This window comes from Arachis stenosperma, chromosome 6 (genome assembly GCF_014773155.1).
Source record: "Arachis stenosperma cultivar V10309 chromosome 6, arast.V10309.gnm1.PFL2, whole genome shotgun sequence".
Lineage (NCBI taxonomy): Eukaryota > Viridiplantae > Streptophyta > Magnoliopsida > Fabales > Fabaceae > Arachis > Arachis stenosperma.
Window position 1 is genome coordinate 66739766 of NC_080382.1, and position 15078 is coordinate 66754843.

The 15078-nt window shown below is 32.1% G+C and overlaps 1 long non-coding RNA gene across 2 annotated transcripts; it reads left to right on the plus strand.

Moving 5' to 3' along the window:
• Positions 1-8638: 8638 nt before the first annotated feature.
• LOC130933416 (uncharacterized) lies at positions 8639-14252 on the plus strand. 2 transcript variants are annotated; one of them, XR_009067706.1, is made up of 7 exons: positions 8639-8982; positions 9535-9726; positions 10503-10550; positions 10767-10900; positions 11667-11753; positions 12696-13826; positions 14216-14246. It is a non-coding gene; the product is annotated as an uncharacterized LOC130933416 (long non-coding RNA). The 2 variants fall into 2 exon arrangements; XR_009067705.1 differs by having other exon boundaries at positions 12696-14252.
• Positions 14253-15078: the final 826 nt, after the last annotated feature.

Below are 15078 nucleotides of genomic sequence, written 5' to 3' on the forward strand. Positions count from 1 at the left end.
AAAAATAATAATAAAAATATTGTTTTTTCACTTTTATATCATATTTTAACTTTCAATTATATTACGAAATAAAAATTACGCTAAAGAACCTAATTAATTACTATGTCATAAAGATAATGAAAGATTATTATAGAGAAAAATAGAAAAACTAAGCAAATTTTGATCATGCAAGGTTTATTAAGTTGTTATATGTTTATTACTTCATAACTAATTTAAATGGATTAGTTGGGGTAGTTTCTAATTTAATTTTCCCAGCTTTCGTTGTATTTATTTGTTTTATTTATATTTGTTCTATGGGACATAGAGAAAGGGATCATTATGTCTATTCAAATATGGTTGTCAAACTCTCAAGTTAATTCATAGAATATTTTGAGTTTACGTTTTTAGGTAATAGAATCAAATTGACTCGACATTAAATTTATTTTTGGATGGATTTAAATGAACTCGAATAGACTTGGACAAACTCACTTCAATTCTCGAATTTGCAATTTTGACTTTTTCCCATTTTGTGCCAAAACAACGTTCATTCAATTTTTGTTCTACTTTATCATTCTGGTCGTTGTTGCGCGTACCTGTGATTCGAACTTCTAAGTTCTAACCCCTGATTTGAGCATTACTTTGGTTTTGAGTTTGTATTCTTTCATACTTATTACAAAGGATTATTTTGAATATACTAAAACACTTTTTTTGTCAACATATTAGCTACCATATTTACCGTTCTAGCTATATGGGACAAAAAAACAACCTAAGATGTCACATTAAAATCAAAATCAGTAACAACTTTATATGATTCTGGTAAAAATAGGGAAACACCAATCCAATAAAAAAGAGTTATCACTTTTTAGGTTCGTATCAAATAGGAGAAATTTTCACACAATCTCAAATAATATGAACTTTTGTCTCCACTTTACTACACCTTGAGTTAGACGAGAAACTTAATATCCCACCCTCCATTAAAAACAAAGCCGTAAAAAAAGAGTTATAAAGTAATAGCCAAATCAATAACTTTTTTGATATTTGAGATTTAATAAAAACTTGTTATTTTTAAATATTTAATAAACACATGTGTCTTAAGAATTAAGATTATTATTAGTAAGTAAAAAATTTTTAATTTTTTATTTTAATAACCACAACAAATACATTGAAAATTAAATTTTATATTCTTATAAATAATTTTTTAATTAAGAATTTTAACTTGTATTCTTAAGCCACATGTTAATTAAATTTACAATGCACATTATTAGATATATTTTTCAAAAGGTGTATCCCACAGGCATATGGTGCATTTTTTATAGACTGATCACCCACTTGCATTGTTGTATGTCTTCCATTTTTTTAAGACCTTGTTAATCGGAAGAAGAAATAGGATGAATATATAGCCACAGTTTATTGTTAAAGTCAATATCTACCTAATTAGAAACTTATGCAAGACAAAAACACTTAACATACCCATCTTCTTCACTCTTCAGACATTATTCCTTAAATTAATCAGATGAAGACACGAAGCATTTCTGGAACAATTGTACTCTAAATATTACTTAAGAGTTTAAGCATCAATTTGTTGTCCTAATAATGATTATAAAGCCACATGACTGTTTCATTTGCCGCAAAACTTTTTTTTTAATATAAAATTCTTTCTGTCTCCTTAAAATTTGTATAGCAAAAAGATTATTGTAATATACTCAAAATTTGTTGATAAATAAATAATAATGGCTATATTATTTTCAACATATTTCTTTTTTTGAGTTATGCTAATCATTGCCTTAAGATTTCTAACAGAAAAATTTCAATGAACAAATAATTTATAAATCGCTAATGTAATATTCTATCATTGTAAACTTTTGATCAGCACCCTTATATTGTTATGGGCATTCTTTTTTATACTGCAAGTTCACGCATGGCCAAAGAAAATATTGTCACAAGACACAGGCTCTTCAATCATTAAGTTTGACAAGAATGCCTCTGCCCTCTAGTTATTCAAGCATTAGCATTTATTGTTATGTTTCTACCCATATGTAACTACCGCAAGATTATTTTATTTAAAATCAAATGCAATTCTACATAGGGATGGCCAAATTGAAATTTGTTGTTGAGCAATAATTCCATTACAATCCAATGCTATCCAAAGAATAAGGTGACAATTAAACTATGAGGATTTACATAGATTTGTCCTTAAACATAAAAAAAGTATTAATAAAATCCCCCAAAATAGCAAATGTAATCACACTACTTTCAAATTGTCCACACTTGTTATCTTGAAAAACTTTATTAATACTTTTTTTTTTAAATGCTAATTTATACAAAATATAACTCCTCACGAATTTATTTGTCATTTTATTCCTATCAAAATAAGAATAATAATTGCATTACAATTAGACCACTGCTGCGGTGTAGCTTATTTCATCAGACAGGTGACATGGGAATGGTTAGGAACAAATGCTGCATCGTCAAACTTTTAACTATAGCTGATGCATCTGAATTACTCAGTAGTAGTCCAAGTTTGAAACTATTGCTTATTTAAGCATCCACACAGCATAAACCACTAATTCAGAAATGCGGTATAAGCATATTAGATAAACAAGCTAATGTTATGGAATATTGACTGTATAAGCACAAGGCCATGGCCAAAAAAGGACTAATAACTATGCAAATGAGCAGTTCCAAAAAAGGAACAAAAACAATGCATCCAGCCATGTTCAGATCAGAGTAAGGAAAAATAAGTCACAAGAGCAATGCTCAATTTTCTGATAATCTGGTCTCACGAAGGCTCTTTAGGAAAATGATTTTGCATCCAGTTAATTTTCGGGTGGTGGGGAGGTGAGATAAAAATAGAACACAACCCTCGGATTTCATGGCCTAAGAGCAAATTCATATACAGCTTTTGCAGCAAGCTTTATCCACATCCTTTGTGCACAATTTACAACCAGCAGTGAGGATCATGATGACGATGCAGAGAAAGGTGGTGGTGGTTCACATCCAGTTATAAACAAAGCCATGAAACCATTCAGTAGTCAGTTTGTTGTTTGTTCTGTCACTGGGCAGGAGGACAAACAATGTCAAAATAAAAAATGAAGTGTAAAATAGAAGGATAGACATACACATGACTTTCGCTCAATAACAACAACAATAACAACAACAATAATAATAATATTAATAAATACTGTCCTTGCAAAGTAACAAGAAATGAAATCAATAACAAAGAGATAGCTAGCAAAACAGAACCTTCAATTATACAGCCACTTAACCAGAAAAAATGAATACACAGCCCTCTGGTTTAATACTTAACTACAAATAAACGATTGCTTTTTTCCATCGGTTTCATTCATAGCCTTCAAGCACCATCTGGAAGATACATAATAATTGAGATATATACACACACACACACACGTGCGGCATATGCGTGCGCGCACACACACACCCCACAGAATCGGATTAAGTGACTGAGTGAGAGGAAGAGAGAGTGATGCAGGATCCAGTTATGAACAAAACCATCACGTGACCTCTCAGTAGTGTTTGTTCCATCATCGGGCAATGTTTCAGTTTAGCCGTTAAATCTAAATTTTCTTGGTTTTGATGCATAATCAAAGTTAAACACTAAATAATTTAAGCCACTAAGATAATTAACGCAATATTTAAGTCACTGCATCATATCAAAACCAAATAAACCATTTCACCTAAATTTCCATGTATAATAGGGCAAAAATGTAGAGTGCCCTCAGATCTCATGGCTTACAAAATTTTAATGATCATAGACAGCTACTAAGCCAGTGGTGTGCATCAAAAGCCTTACCAACAAGATTCTGATCGTTGTCATCTTTGACATCACCGTTTCAACTGCAACCACCACCGCGCCAACATTTGAGTGAGTGTGTGTATATATTTGCATTAGAGAGAGAGAGAGAGAGAGAGAGGGTAGAAGATAGCCATGATGATGATAGAGGTGGCAGTGGAGATGGCTGTAGTGATGGTTGCGCACATCCGGTTATGAATTAAGCTGTGCAGCCGCTCATTAGCCAATTTCCTCCATCATTGGGCAGAGTAGAGAATTATTAATTTAATGCATGTAGAAGCATTAAAGATAAATTTGGGGCTAACACAATACACTGTTGAAATGCTAACCAAAATATCCCAAATCCATAACTTATAAAAAAATATAGAGCACCAAAAATTAAATTACGAAGATACTTAGACAGAAATATTGTATCCAGAGCCCTCAGGTTCATAGTTAATTACAATCCATTATTCATCTACAGCTATTGCAGCGGTTTTGATTCACAGGCTTCAAGCACCATTGGAAGAGATATAATATATTTATCTATCTATAATCTATCAATCTACGCACAGAGAGAGTAAGCAAGTATCTGAGAGAGAGGGAGAGAATTAAGCAGCTCGAGTTATGAACAACACCATGTAGACATTCAATAGTGGATTTTTCCATCGTGGAGCATAAGTTTAAAACAATTAATTTGCTATCGGTTACACTATTTCACCTCAGAGAGTAAAAGCACAACTTTTCAGTCCTCTATTTCAAAACAGTTTTACATAAAGAATCACGGTAAAATGATTGGAAGTTTAAGCTACTAAGGTAAGTAAACGAAAATTCAAGTGCACCAAAAATCATAATAAGCCACATAAACCACCTCACATAGTCATTGAACTATGCAGCAGGCAACCGCAAACAGAACTAAAGCAGCTTGGAATTGTAGATTTATATGGATCAAATTTTCATGTAGAACCATAAAATTCCTCAACTCCACCCCGCCCCCCCCCCCCCCCCCTCTTCTCTCTTCCCTGCCACAAAATAAGATAAGATACATTAAAAATGTTTATTTTTCCTTAAAGCAAAATAGTTAAATGGAGAAGATATAACTTTATAAAATTTCCACATGAAATGCAAACAAACTAAAGGCAATTTGACCATGCACGGCATGCATCAATTTTCAAAAGAAAGGTTTTAATTGTGAAAAAAGAACCTAATTTTTTCCAAGGAAACAAGACCTGAACCAAGTACATAAACTATAGATCGAAAACAAGGTGTAAAAGTTCGGTACAACGATTGGAAAAATTTATGAGTAAAAACTAGAGAGAAATGCCCTCAGATCTCATAGTATATATAAATAATCAAAGGCAGTTACTGAGCCAGTGACGTTCATCAAAACCCCTCCAGAATAGAAGTTTTCATCATCATCATCATCATCGCAAGCACCAGCACCAACACCAAATTTAGTGCGTGTGTGTGTATATGCATTTGAGAGAGAGAGAGATAGAGGAAGAGAGATAGGGGAAGGAAAGTGATGAACTTAAAATCACAGCATAACTGTCTCTATATTTTTGACATGTGCATCATTGGGCATCATCATGAACCATCGTCTTTGAACCTATAAATATATTGTACCAGGAAAATTATATTTTTTTAAAAAAATAAAAGAACCATGAACACGAACAGTGCCCTCAGAAATCGTTAACATCCATTAAGGCAGTGATCACCGCCTGCCTCCACCATCTTTTTCCCACTGTCATTTCTCATTATCTAATAACAATAACAATAATAATAATAAGAGAACGAGCGACAAGAGGAGGAGGAGGAGGAAGAAGATTGCAACAACACCAACAACTGCTATAGAAGAAGAAGAAGAAGAAGAAGAAGAAGTAGTAGTAGAAGTAGCAGCATATTTTGCAAGATGGCAGTGGGAAAAAAAGGCAGAAGGGATGAAAAGGCTTTGAATTATGTTCAAGTTCCAGCTTACAATAGGCATTCATCACTGGGCACATAAAAAAGACTCAAATGACAGCAAAATATAGCCTTTACATTTTGTAAAACAACATATAAAAGGATCCATTCTGCTACAAAGAGAATAATACAGCAGGAACATATTTATACTATCCCGCACAAAAAAAGAAGCAGCAAACTAAAACTATAGAATATGCAACTGAAGTACTCAATAGTAATCCAAGCTTGTTTACACTATCATTTATTCAAGCAATTCACACAGCATACATGAAAAATTTATTCTATAAAGGCTATTTCAAGGAAAATATTTTGAACCTACAGATTCCCTCAGATCTCATAGCTACAAGAAAATTCATATACGGCGTTTGCAGCATGCTTTATCCATATCTCCGTGCACCGTCTACACCCACACAGAGAGAAAGAGAATGACAGAGAGACAAAGAGGGCAGAAGGTTGCGATGAGACTGAGACTGAGACTGAGACTGAGGATGATGGTGGTGATGATGGTGAAGATGGTGGTGCACACCAGTTATGAACAAATCAGTGCAACCGCTCATTAGAAAATGTGTTCCATCATTGGGCAGGATACAGAATTTCTCATCGGACTTGCAAAATGAAATCAATTTTTATGTAGCAACTTAGCCATCAAAAGTGAATACAGAGCCCTCAGATTCCATAGTTAGCTACAAATGACAAATCATCTACAGCTTTTGCAGCTGGTTTCATTCACAGCCTTCAAGCAGCATATCGAAGATGGATATATATATATACATAAACAAACACACACACAGACACATACACATAAACAGAGAGAGAGAGAGAGAGAGAGAGAGAGAGAGAGAGAGATGGTGCTGCTCGGGTTATGAACAAAACCTTGTAGCATTTCAACTGTGTTTTTCTTTCATCATTGGGAAGTAGAAAAATAATTGCCACAAATTTCAGTTGAAAGAATTTTAAAAATAAAGGAAATTTCAGTTCTCAGTAATGTAAGAAAATAAGAGCATCATATAAAACCACACAAAACCCCTCACATAGTCCTACGCTACTTGGGTCACAGAAGTTTAACCATCAAACTATTGTTGTCATTGATTGAACTATGAGGCAAATGCAAACAAAACAAAAGCTACTTGGAATTGCATGACGGTCAAGAACCCCCCATTTAGATTACATGAAACCATAGGGTTCAAATATCCAAGTAGTACCAAAATAACAATAAAAAAATTAATCAAAACATCATAATATTATAGTTTGCGCATTTGGATCAATAATGCAGTGAAAGTAAAGGTAGATAAGCTGTCGTTGCATGCGTCAATCAATATTATTTCGGAAACAAAAAGCCAAAAAAGGGTTTGCCATAGAAAACAAGAGGTAGGAAATGCCCTCAGATCTCATTACTTATAACGAAATAATCAGAGACAGTTACTAAGCCAGCGGCGTTCATCAAAAGCCTTCCAACAATGTATGATTGTTGTTGTGATCATGCTCATGGTCATCACTACTACAGCTGCGTCCACCACAACTACCACCACGACCATCACCATCAACACCACCACCACCAACTTTGAGTGTGTATGTATGTATGTATACATTTAAAAGAAAGAAAGAAAGTAAGAGAGAGAGAGAGAGAGAGAGAGAGAGAGAGAGAGAGAGAGAGATGGGGAAGGTCATCGATGAACTTAAAACCACGGCATAACTGTCTCATTACATTTTGATTTTTGAGATTTGCATCATTGGGCATTATCACCATAGAGCACAAAAATAATGTACCAGAAAAATTATATCTTTTCAACACAAATATTGAAGGAAAAGAAAAATAAAAGAAGAGAAGAAAAAGACTGAAAAAAAAATGAAGTGAATCGGAAGAGACCTCGGAAATGAAAAAGACGACAAGGATGATAGGTTTTTTTTATAATTCAACGGCGTCTATGAAGAGATGAAGAGACGAAGTTCCACGCGCACGCTACTTATACCACCCTCCTGTCGGCTCCAACTGAGCCTATATGGGCCTCCTTTGCTTACCGTATCATTTATTTCAAAATTATGATACAAGTAATTTATTGGCGAGCAGCAAGCCCTAAATGAAAGCTTATATTTGCGATAAATTAGTTTTTGATCTGTTGGTTTGGAAATACCATAAAAAATCAAAAAAAAATTTGTGATACAAATACAACACAAACCGTTTGGGTTTATTAATCATCGTGCATGGGTTTAGATATAGTTATTCACGTTGTTTTTCAAATCCTTCGCATATACTGGCTACTATTTTCTTGATATATAAAAAAATTATTATAGTGAAGATGTTGATCAAGATTTAACAGTAAATATTATACCGGCAACTGAAATTGTTTAATACTCGCACACATTCGTTAGAGCTTGGAATTCATGGTGAAACTGCAAGATTATTCAAAGACGTATGGTTTAAAAAAATTTAGTACTGTTTTAAGATTTAATTCAGATAACTTTTTTTATTACCATATTGATATGAATATCTAATTGAAGATTTATGATTGAACATTAATCTTTCAATGGAATTAGTTTTCCTTCAAATTACAAAGGTCTGATTATTTAGAAACTTATATGTTAGGTATCAGATAAATGACAGAGTAAGATATATAAAGATGAAAAATTAGACATTTGTATCTATCTATCTATTAATATTTCTATTAATATATAATAGGAGTGTAGTTGTGGTCTTTACTTGACAAGTATTGAATCTCATATAATGACAAGTGTATAGGTTAAATGTTTGACAAGTGGTAAAACAACAAAAATTAATAAAATAATAAAAATTAAAAATTTTGTAATATAGAAGAGTATTGGGCGGAACTTCAATGAAGTTCAAATTCAAAACCATTTTGTTCCACTTCCAGCTGTCTATCACTTTTAAAATCATTGTTTCTACTTTCTATTTCATCCTCATATATATGTTTGTTTCTTCAATGAGAAGAGATACAGAAATGCAATATTTGGCATGGAATAGGTGGCGTTGGCAGAATAAAGACTTCCTCCAGCAACGAAGAAGGGTTAAGGGTGAGAGAGAGAAAAACAGAACGAAGCAGAAAAGAAAACACGACGGAGGGAGAAGGAGAAGAGGGTGCTGACGAACCCACGTCCACTGTAGAACCGCATCACAACCGCTCCTTTGCAGCCGGGCAGCAGGTGCTGCGAATGTCATCATTACGACGTTGTTGTACATAGGGGATTTGGACCCTGAGGTTGACGAGAGTGGTTTCGGTTCAACTAGAAATGAGGTACTTAAAATCCTTCATGTTCCTTTCCTATCTTTTTCTTTTTGGTTTCCTGGAATTTTTGTTTGTGCTGCAAAAAGTTTGCAACTTCTCCAATTGTAATTTAGATTATAAGTGTGTAATGAATTTTTGTGCAATTTTTGGTCTCTCTACCAAAAAAGAACAACAGGGGAAGAATAAATTTGTGTGGTATGAACGCCTTCTGTGGGGTTGAAGCCTGAGATCAGAATCTCTCTTATTTGCCTCTGTGGGGTTGATAAGGAGAAGTATATTCTTTTATTTGATCACTTTATCATTAATTGTTTTGAGAAATTATCCAAGCACCTATCCACTCAATTGCATCAAATGCTGGAGCTAAGGGTGCTGTAGTTGTTGTAAAACTATTGGAACAAGACAATCCTGATCTAAGAAAACTATTGGAACAAATACACTGGAGTTTCAATGGAGCAATTATAAGAGTGATTATGATTATCTCACTTTTTTCACTGGAGTTTCGTTTTTTTTCATTATCATTGTCTCACTTTTTTATTTTTACTCCATTGTTGTAATGTATAGTCTGCCTCAAATACCTGCTGGAAGACTGGGAAAGCTGTTTGGGATACGATGAAAAAGAAGACTGCTACATATCAAGACAGTGTCAAGCTTTACAAGGAAGAATTTGAAAAAGCAAAATTAGCTCTGACTAAGGATGAGGCTGAACTTCCAAAATAAGAAAGCAAACTTAAAATATTGTGCAACAGCTAAAAGGTATCACGTTTCTTTGTCTTACTATTTTCTATGCTTCCATATATATTATTATTATGTGATGATATATACTATGATATATATTGAGTATTCTTTTCGGTTTCTTACCTTTGGTAAATGGATGTAATTTCCCTTTTCTCCTTATGGAATGTTCACCGGCATAAAGAAAGAAAGAGAAAGTAGGACGAGAAAAATCATAAAGAAATTGCTAAGGCTGTACAGCTTCAAGATTTTGATCAGATTCATCATACATACGTTAGCATGTTGGAATCTGAATTAAATATGATCTACTCATACCAGCACTGGGTTTAGTAGGTATCACTGAGGAATGCAACTCATGAGTTGTGTTAGTTTTTTCTTATTTGATTTTATTAGCTTAATATGTTTTTCTTGAATTCTATTGTTTGGCTTTTGGAAAATATAAAATAGTAATAGAATTTTATGATTTGCTTATAGAATTTTATGATATTGTCTTAAGCATGATTTTTATGTGTTTTAGGCATTTCTTGCTTTTAATCACTTTTGTTGTCATTACTTGATCAAATGGAAATGTTCTTGATTTCTCTTTATTATGAACTATGAAGATTATGATTGACGTCAAAAATATTTTGCTAACTGCATAATTTGCTATATCTAACACTTCTGAGTAAAAATTTATTTCCTTTCAATAGATCTCCAAAGTTGAATTATTTTTTAAAAATTATATATTTTTGTATAATCTGCTTCCTTTTTTCTTTTCTTTTTCCCCTCATAGTTGATCCGATAATTATTTTTGGCAGGGAGTGTAAGTGGAGGAGGGAGTGTTCCTCATACTTAAAATTCTTCAGGTTTTTCTTCTTATATTTTTTCCTGTTTTGGACATTCTATAACAGATAATTTTGGAGCAATGAAGATCATTAAGTAATGCAAAAAAAATTCTGTGAGATAATTTTTTCACGGTTTTGTGTTTGTGTTGTACAACTAATTTAAGATTTCTGTGTAGTTGATCAGTTTTTCATCTTTTAAATTTGTTCTTCATTTGGTTAAAATTTGTTCTCCTACAGATCGCGCATACCCTTCCAGTTTCACTTAATAACATTGGAGGTGAATTAATGGGAGCGTGTTCTGTATTAATGGGAAACTTTTGGGATACACATACTACTGAAACTCTGTTTCAGTTTGGGTAGGAGATATATTGGTAGGATTATCTTTTGCCAATCTGTTATTTTCAGCGGCAATTTAATTTTTGAGTTACTTCTTGGTCTCATATATGTATTAGGTAGGTAGCATTGTGGTCTTTTACAATTTTGGTGAGCTGAACTAAATTGTTCATTATGCTGGGTCTTGGTGATGACTAATGCAGATACAGTTAGTTTAGGTTTAGGCACTTAGAAAAAATGCTGAAAGAAGAGAAATACAAACATTTCTTAAACAAGTTTCAGTATATATGTTTCTATCATAATTGTACCAATAAGATATGGGTTGGGAGGATGATTTTTTTTTTATCTGAAACAGTATGTGAGCTTTTTTATTATCATCCTATGTTTCCTGGATTACAGCACTAGCTTGCTCTTTGAAAAATTGAAACTCTTCAACAATGAATATGATTCTTAAACTGGGTGGAATTCTAAATGCTTATATGAAGACAAATGACAAGCTAATGCTAACAATGTTAAAATTCAACTCAAATTCGATTCAGTGAGTAAACATGTAAACTTTAGAATTTGATACCCTTTCAGTATCCACTACATCATTGTAGTGCCAAGTTGTGGCTGTTTGTATAGGTTTCTTAGTCAGAACTAATGAATGATCCAATTTGGTTGAAATGCTTTTTATGCTTTGTGAGAACTAAAACTGTTCTGCTGTGCTCAAAATTCAGATTATTAAATATTTTTCTTACCATTGAGATGTTATTTATAAGGAACATTATTTGAATGATTTTCACTCATTACAATGTTGTGCAGTTAGTTGGAGATGATCTCTTGATGTCTAATGCAAAACGCATTGAGAAAGCAGTACTAGGGTATGTGTGTAATGCTCTTCTTCTTAAGGTAAGTGATTATAATTCAAATGGACTTTAAAGGGGTTCCTTTGTTTTGTTTAAAATTGTTCTCACTTTTTCTTCATAAAATTAATTGTATTTCATTAGTAGAGGTGTTTATATCCAAAATTTGAAAAAAGTTGTTTTTGTGTGCAAATACATTAGAAAATATTGTTCACAAATTTTTTAGCCATATTAAATAACTGTTGCCTGAGCTATTTTGGATAAATTTATTTTTCTTAATTGCTATCTTGCTATTTTTTTCTTGATATTCTTCGTCTTCTATGGATTTCTATAGTATTTTATTAATACATTTTGTTTTTTTCTATACATTTGTCTTTTACTTTTCTCTTTAAACGTGTAAAAAATTAATTTTAATTATTACGATAATTATAAATAAAGATAAACTTCAAAAACAACCAATTAAGCAGGACCCAGAAGCTATAAGAATGTAGGAAGAAGTGAAGAACCCAATTCCCAGCTAACCAATGAACAAACCACTGCGGCTGCAACGCTTTCCTTCATTCAAACTTCAATTTTGTGGCAATGGCTACTAGACAGAAGCGCAACTATGAACTTATTGTTTTGTTAAATTTATATATAACCTTTGAAGCAATTTCTATTCCTCCTGTAAGTTTGTGACTTAAAAAAAATATTTATTAAAAAGAGATTAGAACATGAAATTAAGAAAGAAAATAAAGTTCAAACAGTCGACCTTTGTTGTTTTTTTTTTCTTTTCTTTATTCTTCATTGTCTAAAATGTCAATTGCTGGCATTTTTGTATCATCCAATAAATTTGAAAAATATATATTTCATCATTTAAAAGCATTGATAAGAACTAGAAAAGATTTTGGTTTAATTAAATTGAATTTTGATGAGCAGGAGCAGTTTATTTTTTGTTTGCAGCTTAAACATATGATGTTTTGATGAGATGGTTTCATTGTGATTTTAGGGATTAGTGAGGGAATTCCAATGCAGCTTGCTCATGATGGCTTGAAAGTCCTGGCAAACTTATAAGGTAATAATGCTTTTGGATCTCAATTTCCACGAGCACTTTGGAATACTTCCAACCTTTAAAAGCATACATATGCGAGGTAAAATTTAAATGCATACATTCCATTTCCTTCACTAGAAATATATTTTAGTGTTCCTAAGAAGTATCTATCAAGTAATTTTCAATGAAAATTTGTTTTGCCTCCTAAAACAAGAAAATCTGTATTTGAACAATAGCTATTATTAGGATTTTGAAGAAAATCTGGTGCAACTTTCCGACTAAATATGCTACAAGCTCCAACGGTTTAAAGAAACATTGTGCTTTTCCTGGAAAAAAAATTAGTGACTTTTCCAATTAAGAAAAGGCTAATTTCTTCAGGGATGACTTTGAACACACTTTAATTAACACCTCATTCTTTGTTTTTTTCTCATTTTTCTTTTAGTTAGATATCTACCTTATGTCGATTTATTCTCAAGGTACTTGCTTACATGGTGTTGATGAGCATTGTTCTTTTGTTTTTGTACTTTTTTTATATTTTGATATGTCCTCAATTTTTTTATTCAATTTTTTATTCAATTGTAAAAAAATATAAAGTCAAGATTATTTTCAAACTGAGGATGGACCTCAAGAATGTGATATATCTCCATTATACCATAAAGAGATCAGTTCATGGTCCAAAATTATGTATATATGGTCCTTTTGGTTCCACTTCTCAAGACCATGTAAAGTATGACATTGTGATACTGTCTACTGATTGGCTTTGGTGTTGCACCCACCACTTTCATTAGCATTCGAAAATATGTAGCTACTACACATTGATCATGTTGGGGCTTTTATATATGTAGTCTGCTTTCTATTTTTTTTTTATGTTATACTGCATAGTACTAAAACTCAATTTGAAGATCATCTTTTCCATTAAATAAACACCAAAATTTTGATATTTTATATTTGTGATAAAGCGGTTTCAGATGATACAATAGCTTAAGAAAGGATCCATTTGAAGCATATATTTTATTAGAAGAGAGCAAAACTGCTTTGATTGGTTTAGAGATATAATGAATGAATTTTACAACTTCAAACATTAATAAGGTATGGCTTAACTTGACTGCACAACTTTATTGTCTCATTCAACACTTAAGTAATACCGTTGAGATAAGTAATATCATGTTAAACAATTGATACAGGGACAACATCAGTTATGTCATGATATGATATACTCAAATTTTTTAACTTCTAACTATTTTTTAAGATGTTATCACTCTTTAGTTTGCCTTAGATTTTTTATTTTGACCAGTAAAATAGTATCTATTATGATCAACCATTTTAAGTTGTTTATATGTATGCTTTTGCCTATAATTAGAGTCATTAAAACAAGTTAAAACTCATGAGATAATTCGTTAACTTGCAAGAAAAAGACGAGTTGAACCAGCAAAACATGTATATATATGTGATGATTAATATATTTTTTTATTTAACAGTGAGGGATGCATTTGTGCAGAGGAAATCGAGGACAAAATTAGGTGTTTAAACTTTTGTTTTTTTTTTTTTTTTTTTCAAATGAAATTTGGCAAAGCCATATAAAATATGTACTTTAGTTTGGAGATTCTTGGATTGTTCAAAACCAGTGGAGTTTCTTTGGCATCTCTTTGCTTGCACTAACAAATATTGTTAATTGTGATGTTTGTCTGTTTTTGGTATTATATCTTCACCTTCACCTTCATATCTATCTTCTAAGACAATGCCACATTCTTCAAGCTAACACCCCATCAGCCAAAAAATTGAGGACATGAAGAAAATACCCCTTTTAAATACACATATAGGAGAAGAGGGAATCAAAATAACTACATGAGTGATTAGAGCACTTTGACTTTAGGAGTTGGTTACAAGAATGGGTTAGGCTTATTTTGGAAGTCATAGTAAGAGAGTTTAAGTTTAAACATGAAAGAATGTTCAAAGGAATGAGTGGAATAGGTTCACTCAAGAATACATTGAGTTAGAAAAGTGAAGTTTATTTTTTGACCAAAAAAATTGACAAAATATATATAATGTATAATGCATATTTTTAGTCTAAATTTAATAAAAAATTTCTTCACCTAATTTTATTTTTTACAAAAAATTCCTCTCAAAGAAGAGAAGGCTCTTCGAAATATTTATGCTAAGAAAAAATTCACGAAAAATATCTTGCGATATATATTTTATATTTGTTCTTGCATATAAAAATTTGGGTTGATTATACTTAGATACTTATATAGTAATGTGATCAATGATTTAGCCAAGAAATTAAGTTATTGGATGATTGATTCAAATAGTAGACCACTACAATTGAATTGTTTATGCTTAA